Source organism: Carassius carassius, chromosome 32 (assembly GCF_963082965.1).
Source record: "Carassius carassius chromosome 32, fCarCar2.1, whole genome shotgun sequence".
In the NCBI taxonomy this organism is placed as follows: domain Eukaryota; kingdom Metazoa; phylum Chordata; class Actinopteri; order Cypriniformes; family Cyprinidae; genus Carassius; species Carassius carassius.
This window is the reverse complement of record NC_081786.1, coordinates 15,285,858-15,301,498: the sequence shown is the minus strand read 5'-3', so window position 1 is coordinate 15,301,498 and position 15,641 is coordinate 15,285,858. Positions and strand designations below refer to the sequence as shown.

Below are 15,641 nucleotides of genomic sequence, written 5' to 3'. Positions count from 1 at the left end.
CACGTTCAAACTCTTCTTTGCTGCCGTTTGTAGTTACAGAAGCTGTGTGCACGTTCACACGCACTGTGAGAGCCGGTCCTTTCATATGACAGCACTCCTAGTGACGAAGACCATTCCTGTCCCCTTTGTTATTGTAATGAATGGAGACCAAATAAATGAAAGGTATCAATAACTAAAGCATTATTCATTTTAAAAACATTGGTTTTTAACTGTGACTTCAACAAATTGGGAAAATGCAGTGAGCAAGAAGAAGGTTTAAAGCTTAAATGTTTTTTTTAATAACTCAAAACAAATAGTGTTAGGAATTTTGTCAATCTCATGGATTTAATATATTTTAGATTATTTAGATGCATTAAGATTATAGATTAAACATCATATCCCCTAAATAGGGCAGAAAAGGGGTGATTTATTAATGTATTTTTATATATGATAAACAATTTCAACATGGCATGTGCTTTAAAGTAATGCATAAAGCATTTATTAAATATTTAATTTATCCCAAAAAAAGGATTGTATTTTAATTTAAATGTGTCAATTATTTGTGCAAATATGAGAGAATTACACATGCCTGTGAGTGAAAACTCTTAATATTGTGTAGTCACTTCATCATTGCAAATTAGCTTCTGTTAAATTAACTATCAAATCCCCAAAGAATCTAAAATATGTATAGCTTTTCATTAACTGATGTGAATTATTGCTCTCAATTATATAAATTATGTTGCAAGCCATGCGTTTAATTGGACATTTGTAAATGAATTAATAATTTATTAATATACAGTACTAGCATTCCTTTTCCCCACTAGAGTGCAGTGAATCTTAATAAAGTGTAATGCTAGGTAACTGTAACATATTTTACACAATTAAAACCAGAAAGACTTTGTTATAATAAGCAACATTCTCAGTGTGTAAAGTCACTGGTTAGTTTTTAACCAGCACCAGCATCATCCCGAGTTCCCTTTACCTGGCTTATCTGTCTCCCGTGTGCAGCTGCTTTATCAGGGTTCACAGAGGTCTGCCCATGTCCTGATAGAAGAGAAAAACCTCTGCCTCCTAAATTATGCGTGAGCGGGAGGAAACTGATCCTATAAAAGGCATCGGGGTAGTCTCCTAGCTTGGCCGACACGTGGAGCCCACAGATCGCTTCATAATCCCCTCCAGACAGAAAAAAAACATTAAGTAATTGTAGACAGGAAGTGGGCACTTAATTATTTAGAGGTTTTATCAATGTGGCAGGTAAAGTGAGTAAGCATTGCAGGCCATTTCTCATCAGGTCGCCACGTTCAGTGATTGCACCTATCCTCTTTTCATATTCTCTAATGCAAACAGTAAATGGCAGCTTGTCAATAAAATACCTTTTTATATCGTTTATTACCTCACACTTCCTCACGGTGCTGTACAGAGCAATTTGGATGACAGTTACGGCATTGTTTCACTTTGTGTTAGCCATGTGCTACAAATGGGCTGCTGTGTGCTTATAGGGGTTGATTTTTTTTTTAACTCCAGTTTATTTATATATTTATTTATTTGCCGTTTTTGATTAAAGGTGCATGTGTCTTTAATAGGCTAAGAGTGCCCCCTTCAGTTTGTATGAGAATTCAAAATCTTACCGAGGGTGAGGTTGTTAAAGGATTTTTGTATTTATTTTATCATTGTTGTTTAAGTTTAATTGGAATAATATACATGCATATTAATAATTACCAGCTCCTGCTTATGATTAGACAGCATATTCTTCCTTCTAATACAAATTTGAGGCCATGAAAATAGTATTGTCATGTAAAAAAAAAAGGAAAATAAAATATTGCAAATTATTTAATGTCGCCTTTCCTTCCTATAATAATAACAGTAATAGTAATAATAATAATAAATTGGAGTATTTATGGTTTTACTAATGTTACTTCTATATCTAACCTCCATAAGATTCATTCTTAAGATTTTTTCGGAATAATGTAATCTTCCTGTTAGTTTCCCAAGTAGATTGATCTCTAAATTAGGTTGAATTTACGCCATGCAAATGCCATCATCCCCCTGAACACCTAATTCTATAATAACTTACCCCTCAACACTATAATAACCTAGCCCTTCTAGAATACACACTTGGACATGTTTTGCATGGCGATGTGTGAAGTGAAGCTTTAAAGGCAGTATTCAGCGGCTGTCCCCTGTGTTTAGTATGCTCAACAGAATTCTTTACTTAACCCAAACACAGCTCAACGTTCTGAAAACATTGATCTGTGTTTGGGTTAAATGAGAGAGGCCGTCAGCAGTGTTGGGAAGGTTACTTTGGAAATGTAATGGGTTACAGATTACAAGTTACCCTGTTTAAAATGTAATAGTAGTGTAACTTTTTCAATTACTTTATTAAAGTAATGTAACTAATTACTTTTGAGTACTTTTTGATTACTTTTCTAAATTTGTGAAAATTAAAGAATAATAAATAAAAGCATATACATCAACTTAAATAAAGTTATCTAATAAGCATGTGACGTATTCTGTGTAATAAACTCCTAAACATTGGTGTTTTTTTTTAAACTGCTGTCTCTTTGTATATGATGATCATTTTCTCAAAATAAGTCAAATGCACATGAAGTGACACAGAGCAGTTCTAGAAATGATGTTTATGTGCTCGTGTACTCCTATATTGAGGCAGCAGAAGTTGAAAACACTGCGAGCTTCAGTAGGCCTATGTGTAGTAAATGAAACCATGTCTTTGCCATTAATTTACAGGCGGGGCGGACTGGGAAAAAAATTCAGACTGGACAATTCAAACTCATACAAACAAATTCATGGACAAAACTATTTTTTGTATGGACCTGACATAAAAAAGGTTTAAATCTTTAATTTGGGGACATGCAAAATAATTAAAATTCTCTCCTGAACTGCACCTTCACTTCCATTTTTCTCTTCAGTCTCTTTATTTTGTTCTGTTATCCATCTCTCTCATGACTTTAATACTCAAGATTGAACAAAACTATACTTTACAATACAATATTCTACAATATCTTTATAGAAAAATCCTAATACTGTACACGAGTCATGTTTCAAAAATTAACCATGCTTTTATTAGCCTATATAAGTATATAAGTAAATATATAATTAATATAAGTATAATATAAATATAAGTAAAATAACCTTGTTTTGTTTAGTTTTTTTGCAAATGGATTTGTATTTATTTTTAAATAAATACATTTGTAAAATAATTGTAAATTTTAGGTTAACACAATGGATTTATAGTTAAATTTTAAAATGTAAATTTTCGTAAGGGTTGTGTTGTTGTTTGTCGTAGCTCCCCCTAAACCTATAAAAAAAATCAGATTTTTTTTTTCAGCTAAATTACTACTGTAACATTACAACAGATAATAATGATGTGCTTTATATAGTATTTTGAGTGATGACTGATGAGCAACGTGCTACTGCTTGATTAAATATATAAAAAAACAAACACAAAAAAGCATCTTTACAAATGAAACTGACCTGAAACCCTGAACAGTAGTTCAGCTTCTCTGCTCCAGCAATCCTCTCTCTCTCTCTCTCTCTCTCTCGCATTGATTAGTCTGAGTCTGATCCAAACTGTTTGGCGGAGGCGCGGAGAGCGCGCGAGTCATGACTAACACTTCATGATTTATTAGAGATTTAATTATCAAATGGCGTATTCGTAAATGATCGCTTTAGTACATTCGGCAGGCAATTATACAATAATTATAATAAATAGTGGGGCAAAATCGGCTGCCAGGAATTGTCCCGGTTCTCCCGGTGTCCAGTCCGCGCCGATTTCCACAGACACGCAGAATGTGCAAGTCATAAATTGCATTTTTGGGGCTTTATATTCACAGACACTAGTCGATGTCATGTTTTGATTCAAGTGTACTGACCTACTTTTGATTTAGTCATCCAAAATGTGGCATATTCCGTCCGCGTTAGGCATTTCGTTTTTATGACTGGATTCTACGATCCAGACTGTATTTCCGCATCCCGGAAATTATTAGGGCGGTATGTCTCAGAATAGTCAGTGCAATTTGGGAAAGAAATCAGTTAAATCTGTATGTGGACGTGTTAAATATTCAAATGTAATCCCCTTTGTAATCGTTAAAAATTTCATAAGTAACTGTAATTTAATTACTCATTTTTTCGTAGTAACTGTAACTAATTACAGTTACAATAATTTTGTAATTAAATTACGTAACGCCGTTACATGTAACTAGTTACTCCCCAACACTGGCCGTCAGGCATACTAAGCAGGAGCGCGGGTGCATGCGTTCCTCCAGATGTAGAGGCAGTGCTCCACGGACACAGGCATGGCTTTCTGGGGTGCGCAGAGTTCAGGATTAGAGTGAGATTTAAAGTGCTTCAGGATTAGAACCAGATTTCAAATTCTGACTGCTGAAGCTGCATCTTTGTCACAGGTGCTGTGTTGGACACCATATTACTCACACTTTATCTTTATTTATTTATTTGTTTGTTTAAATAATTTAAACTTAATATCTCTATTTTAACTGATTTAACTTATCTGAAGTTTATAAATAATAATTTATTAATCTATTTATACTTGCATAAACTGTTTTTTAATTAAACAAAATCTTATTTTTATTCTGTTGTTTACATTTAGCTGTCTATTACGCCACTCTGTCATATTAAATTAAACAGTCCAAGAATAATCATTCCAGAAAATTCTTTGTTGTCATGTGAAGTATATTAATAAGAGCTGTTATATATTTAAATTAGCTGAATTAGTAGTTTTAAGAGTATTTTGATAGGTTTATATACAGTAAATATATATATATATATATATATATATATATATTATAAGTGTTACAATTTTAAGTATTAAATATATTACATTATATTCATATTTAGTATTGTTTAATGTCTTGACCTGGTTTCTCTGTAGAATATTGTAATATCTTAGTGGAATTTTCCTGGTTAAACAAAGGAAATAATAATAATAATTAGTGCCTATGGATATGTAATTGAGGAGGTGATTGTTCCGTGTGATGTTTAGAGGCAACATGTCTGTCGACTGTTTTTGCAGGTCTGGAGCCTCATACAAACTACAGCTTCAATGTTGTTGCATGCACTGCAGCTGGTTACGGAGCAAGTCAGCCATCTATGGGCCATACGCTGAAAGATGCACCAGCAGGTTAATGCACAGGCACATACACACAGGCACTCTAACATATCTCACAGTAAAAACATAGCAGAACCTTAAAAAATTGATTTAAATGCATGATCACAGTTACATTTACATACATATAGATGCAATCTTTTCACAATAAGCCATCTGAACAGCTCTGTTTCAGAGCTTTTTGTAACCCTATTCTATATGTCTAAAATTATGATAAATCATTCTGGCCTTCTGTCAACACTTGTCTTATCCTATCATCTTTATTCTCTCTCTCTAGATGTGTGGGCAGTACCCAGGCATATCCAGGTGAACTCCTCAGCAGTGGAGCTTTACTTGAGCCAGCCGCTCAAACCCAACGTCCTGCTCTCTCAGTATCGGCTGCTGCGTGACGGAGAGTTCGTCTTCAGCGGTGACAGAGGAAAGATGAGCTACACAGACACTGGCCTTCAGCCCAACACCAGGTTCTATCTGTCAGCCATCTTTAACAAGCCATTAGCACTTGATAATCGATGACATCTAATCCTATGTGTGTCTTAAAGAATCCTGGGACTCTACAATAACAGAGCTGCTCTGATACCAAATCATTAAAAGTTTTTAAGAGGAGCGAGCAGGGAGGCTAGCTAATGAGCAGCAGCATTGGCTTGGAAAGTCACATTGATCGCGTTCCTCTTCTGACTCAGGATAGGACAGCAACAAAACTTTTCTGCTGTTGATGGACAGTGAGACTAAGATAGTTACAGGATTTTTTTTCCTAGCATACATTTAGAAATAATTAAATATTACATGATTGCATTTTTAATATTTTATATAGTAATAATATTGCATAATGTTTGAAAAAAATGTAATTCTCTCTCTCTCTCTCTCTCTCTCTCTCGCTCTCTCTCTCTCTCTCTCTATGTATATATATATATATATATATGTATATATATTGTATCTATTCAATAAATTATACATATTGTATAATAATTATAACATTGTAATATAAGAAAATATAATTATTTTATTAAAATATTAGAAATATTTGTACATTTGTATATTAACATTAAATTAAATCATTTAATTAAATTAAATATTTTAAGATGTAATTAAATAGGGCATTGCAATTAAAGTATATAAATAGAAGTATTTAGATATTTTACAATATTTTAACTCTTTATATATAAGTATTTTTGTATTATATTAGAAGTCAGTTTTGTAAACAAATGTAGATTTTAAATTAATGTTTTTTTATGGGCTGAATTAAAAAAAAAAACTGCTTAATGTTCTACTTAAGTAAATATGAGGAAAGAAAATTGGGATGTTATAGAAATTGCCCTGTTTTGTCACTGCCTCGTTATTCATGAATATATTCGGTCTTAGCATCTGTGAAATCTGTTGGTTGGCTGTAATCAAAAAATGCACACAGGGACGCTGTGTGTGCAAAAAATAATTGGTTAGTTTGTGCAATATTTTGTGTAAATATTTGCAATGGTTCAGTCTCATAAGCTGCTTAAGATACAGGATAAATCTGTTTGTTTCATTATTTTACAATCAGTGATTCATAGATTGCTCACTGCATTCTCTCACGTGTGTGTGTGTGTGTGTGTGTGTGTGTGTGTGTGTGTGTGTGTGTGTATGTGTGAGTGTATATATACATATATATATATATATATATATATATATATATAAGTATGTATGGAGAGAGAGAGAGAGAGAGAGAGAGAGAGTGTTTAAACCTTTTTCAACATGCAAATCTATATCTTCCACACTGATTTGAACTGTCAAAACCATGTGTCTTCTGATTGGACAGTTTAGACAGGTCATTTGGTCACCTGATCTCCCTCTCATTGTCCCTTCATTGCTTTTGTTTATAGTGTAGCTTCAAACGGAGTCGGGGATAGCCTTGACGTTTAATTTGCCGTAATTCCAGATGACCTGCCAAAAGGCATTCTTTTCTCCCGTGCTCTTCCCTTTCCCTTTCTTCCTCCAATTTAGCCCTGTAAGGAGCGTTACAGTGGCAGACGAGTGGTTCATTATCCGGAGAGGCTATAGGCTGATGTGGGAAACAGTTAAGCAAGGTGCTTGGGGGTGTTCTGCCAGCACTCCTGCTCATCGATTATTTATGACAATGTTGATTAGCTGTCACTTACCTCACCATCGTAGAAAGTCTCTCTGACGAGAGAAATATTAACCTTTCTCCCTGTGGGGAAACAGGTTAGCTGCTCGCCACCTCCTTTGATGTGCCACATCGTGTTTATTTGACTTAAAGTATGCAACATACACAATGGCCGTGTTGTTATAAACAGCTGTTCTCTTGTGAGCCTCTTCACATGTTCTCTGATTAATATCACTAATGCTTTTATTACACATGATGAGCACGGTATATAATAACTGATGTGACTATTTTAAAGGGATAGTGCTGGAACAATAGTTAATGTGGAGGTATTAATGGCTGGCTGTGGAGTTTATGGCAAATTAAAAGCCTTTAATGTTGAACATGACCCACATACATTGCTAATGCACACCTTTGCACTGACACCCATCTCTGTTTAAAAGGCAAATCTATCTTGTGAAGTCATGTATGTCTTAAAACAGCCTTCCGCAGAGTGTTTTTATAACCCACATCAGGCGTTAATACATGCACGTACACACACCCCCCCCTCTCACACACACATCCCTTTCTATTCATATGCATGTCCGTTCAGAGCATCTGTCACACCTGTCACAGATCACAGTGGAGGGGCTGATCAGCATTGCATTTACAATGTCATCTGTTAAATAGTATCACACCATATCGATCCAGCGGGGACTTTTCCAATGAATCATATAATGTAAAAGCAGCATTACAAGAAGGCTTAGTCATATGAGCATTTTCTTTTCTCCATTTATATCAGAACTAAAATTGTTACATTTCATGGTGGTTCATATCTGAGTAGATGACAGATTTTACATTTATTTATTTCTTTGTTTGTTTTTTATACTGGTGAAACCTTTGAAAAGTAATGGGTGTTTTTTGTTTGTTTGTTTAAAATGCTGGGAGATTATTTTGTGAAAATGACCATCTGTCTTAACAGTTACTATGTTGTGGTCTAATTCATTAAATTTAGGCAAAATTTTGAATGCAGTAAAGGTCCACTGTCTATTGTCAATAGTGTAGTGATGTATGAAACACCAATCACACAGAGAATTCCTTTTAGCTTTTCATTTGTCAATGCAGTGAACAGTGTCTTACATTATTATTGATATACTATTATATACTATTAAAGTTTTTACAGTTTATTTTATTTTAGTTTTTGTTGTAAATTTTTTATTAGATTTTATTTTAATATTTTCTGATTTCATTTTAATATGTTAAAAACTTTATAGTTTTATATTTAGGATTTTTTTCAATATTTCTATGTAGTTTCAGTTTTAGTTTATCTAGTTTTAGTTATTTTAGTACTTCATCTTTTTTTGTTTTTTATGGTAAGGTCTGCTGTAACTGCTACAAATTTGTAAAAAATTTCTCTATATGACATCATTCTGAACTAGCAATGCGAGTGATTATTTTAAGCTTGCATTCATGATTTTAAAGAACAATTGGTTTGTTACTCCGACATTCACGCCTCAATTCTGAGGACTCTGATGAAAGACGAACAACCTCAAACAAAACTGCGCTTGCTGTGAAAGACATGGCTTAATGGCAGAATCAATGCACCCGCCTCTCTCGCGGACAATGAATAATTAAACGCAGCGTCGACTCCCACCTGAAATGGAGAATCGCTGAAACAGAGGCAAATTTAACTTCTGTGACAGGAGACTTTTAAGCTAATAGCATAATTTAGTTTCGCAGTTGACTTATTTATCTCCTATCCATCTTTGCTTCACTGATATGTGTACAAGTTTGAGGCCAGCAGCAGCGGTGGGAGCAGTCTCAGTGATAGATACGTCATTCAGACCCCCATCTCCTCCCCGGAAAGGATTCCTCCTCTGTATAATGTCAGCCTCTACGGTTCTCGCTCCGTCTTTGTTGCCTGGTCACCCCCAGGTAATGTTTACAACCTAATGCACTATGCAGCCTCTCTATTTAGCACTCACGCAAGGCTGATTTATCCCTGCTCAGGCCTGCGAGAGTGACGGCACACAGGCAGGGATTTACGAGTGGCGTTGTGTGTAATTTACCAGGGGCCCAACATGGTCTTGGTGTACATGCATCAGTGCGGGCCAGACGTAGATGGGTCCCACCAATCAATTAACATTCAAACCTAAGTGACAGCTTTTCTTACCTCGAGTGTGATTTAGGGGAGAGTTGTTTGAGATGCGCTCGCCCTTCACCTGCGTGTGTTCTGCCATCACTGTCCAATTGTGTCCCATTCATTCTCTCCGTCTCCGCTGTTGCTGTGGAGTTGAGGTGAAGTTCACATTAATATTAACTTAATGCCATTTGTTTTTCACACTCCTATGAAACAATGGGAGCTTATTTCATTTTAATGATTGTGTTTGTTCGGATGCTGTTCAGACAAATTACTTATTTAGTATTTACAGTAATATTGTAATGCTAATTACAGTTATTGTTCAAAATATTATAATATTTACTTTAATGAGTCTTCTAGTTTTGGTTTACATAATATATATGTGTGTGTACATGTGTATATTTATTATGTATATATAAATACACACACATACAGTATATATTTTGAAAATATTTACATGTACATGAGTCATATAATTTATATTATATATACATATATTTCATATATAAAATATTTTTCTAAGATATATACAGGTATGTGTGTGTATTTATAAATGCATAATAAATATACACAGTACACACATGTATTATATAAACAAAAACTTTTATTTTGGATGCGATTAATCGTGGTTAATCATTTGTCAGCACTAGTTTTAATGTATTAATTATGCTTTGTAATGCACCTTATAATGCATTGAATAATTGTAACCACAGTTAATACATTTTTACACTTATCAATTCATTGTTACGCTATGCATTTTAAATTCAGTTATAATTATTTACAACAAGATATAGGGCCCTATCATACACCCAGCGCAATGCGACACAAGTGTGTTTGCTAGTTTCAGTCCGGCGCCATTTGTATTTTCCCATCCAGCTCCACGTCATTTAATTAGCAAATGCATTTGCGCCCATTTGTGCGCCCATGGGCGTGCTGGTCTAAAAAAGAGGTGTCTTCAGGCTCATTGCTGGCGCATTGCTATTTTAAGGAGCTGAAAATAGACTGCGCCATAGACCAACTCAAACCTGGCCTAAAGTCAATGGCGCAATATTTTTTTGTTATTTAAAGAGCGTGTTGGTTGAAAATGCGCCTCTGGGCGGGTCCACGGGTTGACTTTGCTTATTACACACAGGTATGCACATCACACAAACATGCCAAATATTAAAAACAAAAGGATTACAGTGTAAAAGGCTGCATTATTGTAAAGGCTACATAAATATAAAAATGTAATGATGGATAGTCATTGCGTGTATTAGAATTAGGCTACCTATTTGCAATTCAGCCTATTACTATTTATAATGATGAATGAAATTGGCTAATTAATTGAACAATTGTGCCAATACACACACATATATATTAACTGACTGATCGCGCCGAGCTTTGGTGGATTCCTGCTTGTCCCGTAGATGATCTGCTCTTAAAGGGAATGGAAGACACTCTGGTTGGTTTATTGAATCTTACGCCCATTACTCATTAAGAGAATAGGGACAACCCATTCCAAAAATGCGCCCCGGCGCACAGACCGTTTTTCCGTTGTTAAAATAGCAAAAGTGGATTTGGACACGTCCTGAGTGCACCTGCGGCGTGCGCTTTACACTTTGCGTTTAGATCGTTAAAATAGGGCCCGTAATGTATTACAAACTGCACATTATGAATAACTGTAATGCATAATACCCTTTAATAACCCTTTTTAGTTCATTATACATAAAGGCCTTTGTATGCATGAATTTTGTTAGAGTTTAATGAATTTCACTATTAGAGTTCATAATCAGTAGTAACAAATGTGTTTATTAAGACCATTCATTATCCCAGTTAGGTTATTAAGATGTCAAACAGAAAGATAGTGAACAGAAAATAACTTTTTTATTATTCTGCTATCATTTTTCTGGGGAGTGCTTCTTTGTGCGGCCATGCTGTGGTTCACTCAGTCATCCAGAGTGTGTTGTCATTGCTGTGGTCCTGCATGATCTTCTCATAATGTCTGTTGCAGACTGCAGCCCACCGAACTCCACTGATCAATCAATCACTCTGTTTACACTCTGAGACTGCAGCACTAGTCTCATCTGCACATTCCACTGTGCATGTGGCCTGAACATTCTCCCACATGGAGAGCAAATGCAAACTCTCTCTCCTTCTCTTTCTCCCTATGGTATTAGCTACTGTATGATAGTTCATAGATTCTACCACCCCATTATGCATGCTTGCAGCATCTACCCAGCCCACCTGCTGCACATATGTGCAAAAGAGCATCTATGTGCAGCATCTGCACTGTGCATGTCAGATCTGTGTGTATGTATTCACCTGGTCATGTGTCCTAAGCAAATCTGCATGCATGTATTTGTTTCCCTCAAAAAAAGGGGAGGAGGTTTCATGGGTGTTAAAGAGTGTGTGTGCATATTCGCACACTCAAGAGTGATTTCACAGGCTACATTCAAGCGGTTCTGATTGTCTGCCTCAGATGGTCCATCTTTTGCTATTATTGCCCCATTATGCCTCTCTCCTGTGAGAGGATCCCCTTAAACAACCTCAATTACACCATAAGAGCCCTTAAACAGCCCTGATACCCACAGAAAACATTTACATAGGCCGGATCCTTTATTGACTTTACATTCCGAGAGAGGCGAGTGGAAAATCTATGGCTTCAAACTACAATATCTCACGCTTGGTTAAGTCCGAATGCAGAAACGGGCACGGCTTTAAGCTGCACCTGTGCTTGATGGATCAGATCTGATAGCATGTTCCTTTTCTTTTCCTTTGTGCCATTATTTCTTATTAGACTCTCATTCAAGTTGAAAGTGCAAAAACTCCAAAGTCAGTGATTAGTTGTAAATAATAGAACTTAGAGACCTGTGCGATTGAACTTCTCAGGCAGGAAGCTTTGATCAAAGCGCCGTCTAATTCCAGCGGGTTTTTGTGTCTCAGGCAAAAGACTACATCTGCTCAGGGAGACGCAATGAAGGAAGTTGAATAATTTAACTTTTTCATTTGTAAAGATAATCAGCCCATTCTGAATACATCTCGGGTCTCATAAATGTTGAATAACCTATCAGCCTCCAGTTGCCGTAAATTATGAAAGGCGCTAGTGATGGGAATATTAACAAACCGTGGATGCCGGGACTCTACATTCCGTAGTTCAGATGCATTACCGAAGACCGCGTGCATGTCTGTGTGTTTCGGACAGTGTTGGGATAGACGGAACAGGGGGAAGTGCCTTCTTGCCCAGAAGGATGTTGAATCAAGGGCAAAGCTTCCCAAAGTGTCAGGTCCACTGTACAGTATGTCAGTCCTTGCACTGGAGTACATATGTCTCTTCGTATGTTGTGATTGTGGACTGGGTGAGCTGATTGTGTGTTTGTTTTCATGCTGGATTGGAACTAATCTTTTTGGTTAGTTTGTCAGTTTAGTGAGTGGTTGCATTGGTGTTACGTTTCTGCTTAAACAAGATGTGATTGGATATTGTTTAGTGAAAAGAAGAAAATGTGACTTTAATATGTTTCTGTTTCCCTTTAAGGTGTGTATAATGCAAGTGCCCCTTTGGAATATAACGTCCTGCTCAATGCAGGTACTGTGTGGCCCCTCATCCGCCCTGCTGGACCAGAGCCAGGTACTCTACAACCTGAACAGTCCTAACCATTTTTCCTTTCTGTCTTTTTAAATATGTTGTATTAGTTGTCATTGTTACCTGCGTATCAAATGCTTTCATGTCAATATTTGTATGTGCAGATGGTTGTGGAGTAGGACAGGGGGTGTCTGTTCGGACCCCTGAGGCTGCTCCGTTAGCTCAGAACCCTCCAGTTCTCACAGCTGCAGGTGCGGCCATTATTGAGGTCCACTGGAGTCTGTCACACAAACCCAACGGCCTCATCACTACTTCACATACAGGTACAAGGCACTCATTCCAACATATGATCAACAAAACCTCCTGGTAACTCATACCATGCTGCTCACTGCACAATGAAAGACTCATTTGATCACTCTAACACACTTCGTCATCAGGATTTTTGTCTGATAGGCGGTAAACTTGTGCCTTGTTACCTGTGGTAGTCTGTTTGCTCGAGCAGGGTTATTTTGTCAACTTAATCTGCCTAAACGACTGATTTACTGTAGCGCCCACTGATTTTGAAAATTGTAACTCTTAAATAAATATAATGAATGAAACATTTAAATACTTATTTTTGTGTAGATCAGAATAGAATTTTATATTTAATGCTTTTTTATTTTATAATGATTTAATTTGTAATTAATGATTTCAAATTAAAGATTACAAACATGTATTTAAAAATATTAAATACATTTTAAATAATTTTAATTAATTGTTTTATATTCATTTATTATTATTTGAATTTACTTTAGCATTACTTTGTCACAATCTCAAAAATCCCTTGCAGTTCCATTATGATCCACAAGGGGTTCAAATCCTTTGTGCAAAAGTAAGACATTTGGATGGAGACATTTGGCATAGAAATGTTAAATTAATTGAGCAGAATTTCCTTTCATACATTGCCTCATAATTAGTGCGGTCAAAAGATTAATCCCAATTAATTGCATCCAAACTAAAGTTTTTTTTTTTTTTTTTTTAATAAATAATATATGAATGTGTACTGTGTATATTTATTATGTATATATAAATACAAACACATGCATGTATATATTTAAGAAAAATATGTTATGTTTATATATTAAGTAGGGCTTGGCAAGTTAGCGCGTTATCGTGTTAATACATTGATTAATGTTGACAGTTATTTTATCTCGCGTTAACTCAGTTTTTTATTATTAAGTAAGTCTGTTGCTAGGCTTTGGGGGTCAAACGCGCTCCGGCTAGTGTGAGCACACCCTAATTATTCTCCCTCATCCCACACACGAGTCTCTACCCGCACATCAAGTGTTGTCCCCACGTCACACTCTTCTGTGATTGGTCCCCCAATCCTGCAGGTCTCCACTCAGAAGGTGCCTGTTATAATGTCATGATCAAGGCTCTGAACTCTGAGCATAACTCTGAACATAAAATATTTTCTATAAAAAAAAGTTAATGTCCTGGCAGTGACAAATAGCTGGTTTTATATTTAATTTAATTACATTAATGTTATAAGTTGAGATTTAGGCTACAATAAATATTTTAACTGCTACTATGTAAATAAAACACTGCTGTAAAAAGCACCTTATTTGTTTAAAGTGTTTGCAAACCAAATGTTATTAAATTTTTGTTCATATAGCAGTAGGCCTACTTTATACTGAAAAAAGAGCACAAAACACTACTTTTGAATGCATTATTAGTTTTGTGCATAACAATGCGATTAATTGCGAATAATCGCAGACCATAATGTGATTAATCACAGTTTTAAAAAAAAATTAATCATTGCCCAGCACTAATATTAAATATATTTATATATAATATAAAATATAATAATTTAAATATTTAATGTATATACATGTAAATATTTTCAAAATATATACTGTATGTGTGTGTATTTATATAAACATAATAAGTAAAAACAGTACACGTACATATATTATGTAAACAAAAACATTTATTTTGGATGCGATTAATTTTTTTGACAGCACTACTCATAATTGCCCCTTCACAGGGAGCTTGATTTATATGTGCGATCTGACCAATCATAACGCAAAATTATGACAAACAATTTAGAAAGGAGAGTAGATTAACTTAAATTTAAAGAATGCTGTGTATTGATACCTTTACGCTGTTGAAATAAAATACCTTTATTTCGTGCTTTAAGTAAATATGAAAAGATGATGGGTTCGTGTGCCGCTTGAGCCGAGGCACTACTGTGATCTGTCATGTAACATTAAAGAGCCACAAAATGGTATTTATTGTTTTTAATTTGTCAATCACAAAATCTGAAAGCTGAGGCTTTGTTTCATACCAGAAGTAACCTGTTCTGTCTTGTCTGTTGGCGTTCTTAGTTTTCTCTTTGCTCCGCAATGTATTTTTCTAGTACCATGCTGTACTATTTGAGCAACAAAAGCATAAATCAGTAAAAAAAAATGACTTGAAAAAAGTAGAATTATCAGAATAAGATCTGAGTACTCATAGCTATATTAGCCTGAATTACAGTTGACAGTACTTGAATGAAGTTGGTCCTGTCAGCATAGTGCCATTTTAAGACATGTTTTGACTCCATGTTAACCAGTACTATTTATTAGCACTCCTCTTTCAGTCTCTGCAAATGCACTTCCATACAAAGATGCTGTCAGGCTTATGTCAGTGCAGAGCAGGATAAATGTGTGTGTAGATGTGAGTCCATGTCAGGGCATGTTTGAAAGGAAGACCGGAAACATAGTCGAACACA

The 15,641-nt window shown here is 35.4% G+C and overlaps 1 pseudogene; it reads left to right on the top strand.

Moving 5' to 3' along the window:
• LOC132113384 (usherin-like) overlaps positions 1 to 15,641 on the top strand; it is a 219,745-nt pseudogene that overhangs the window by 185,876 nt on the left and 18,228 nt on the right.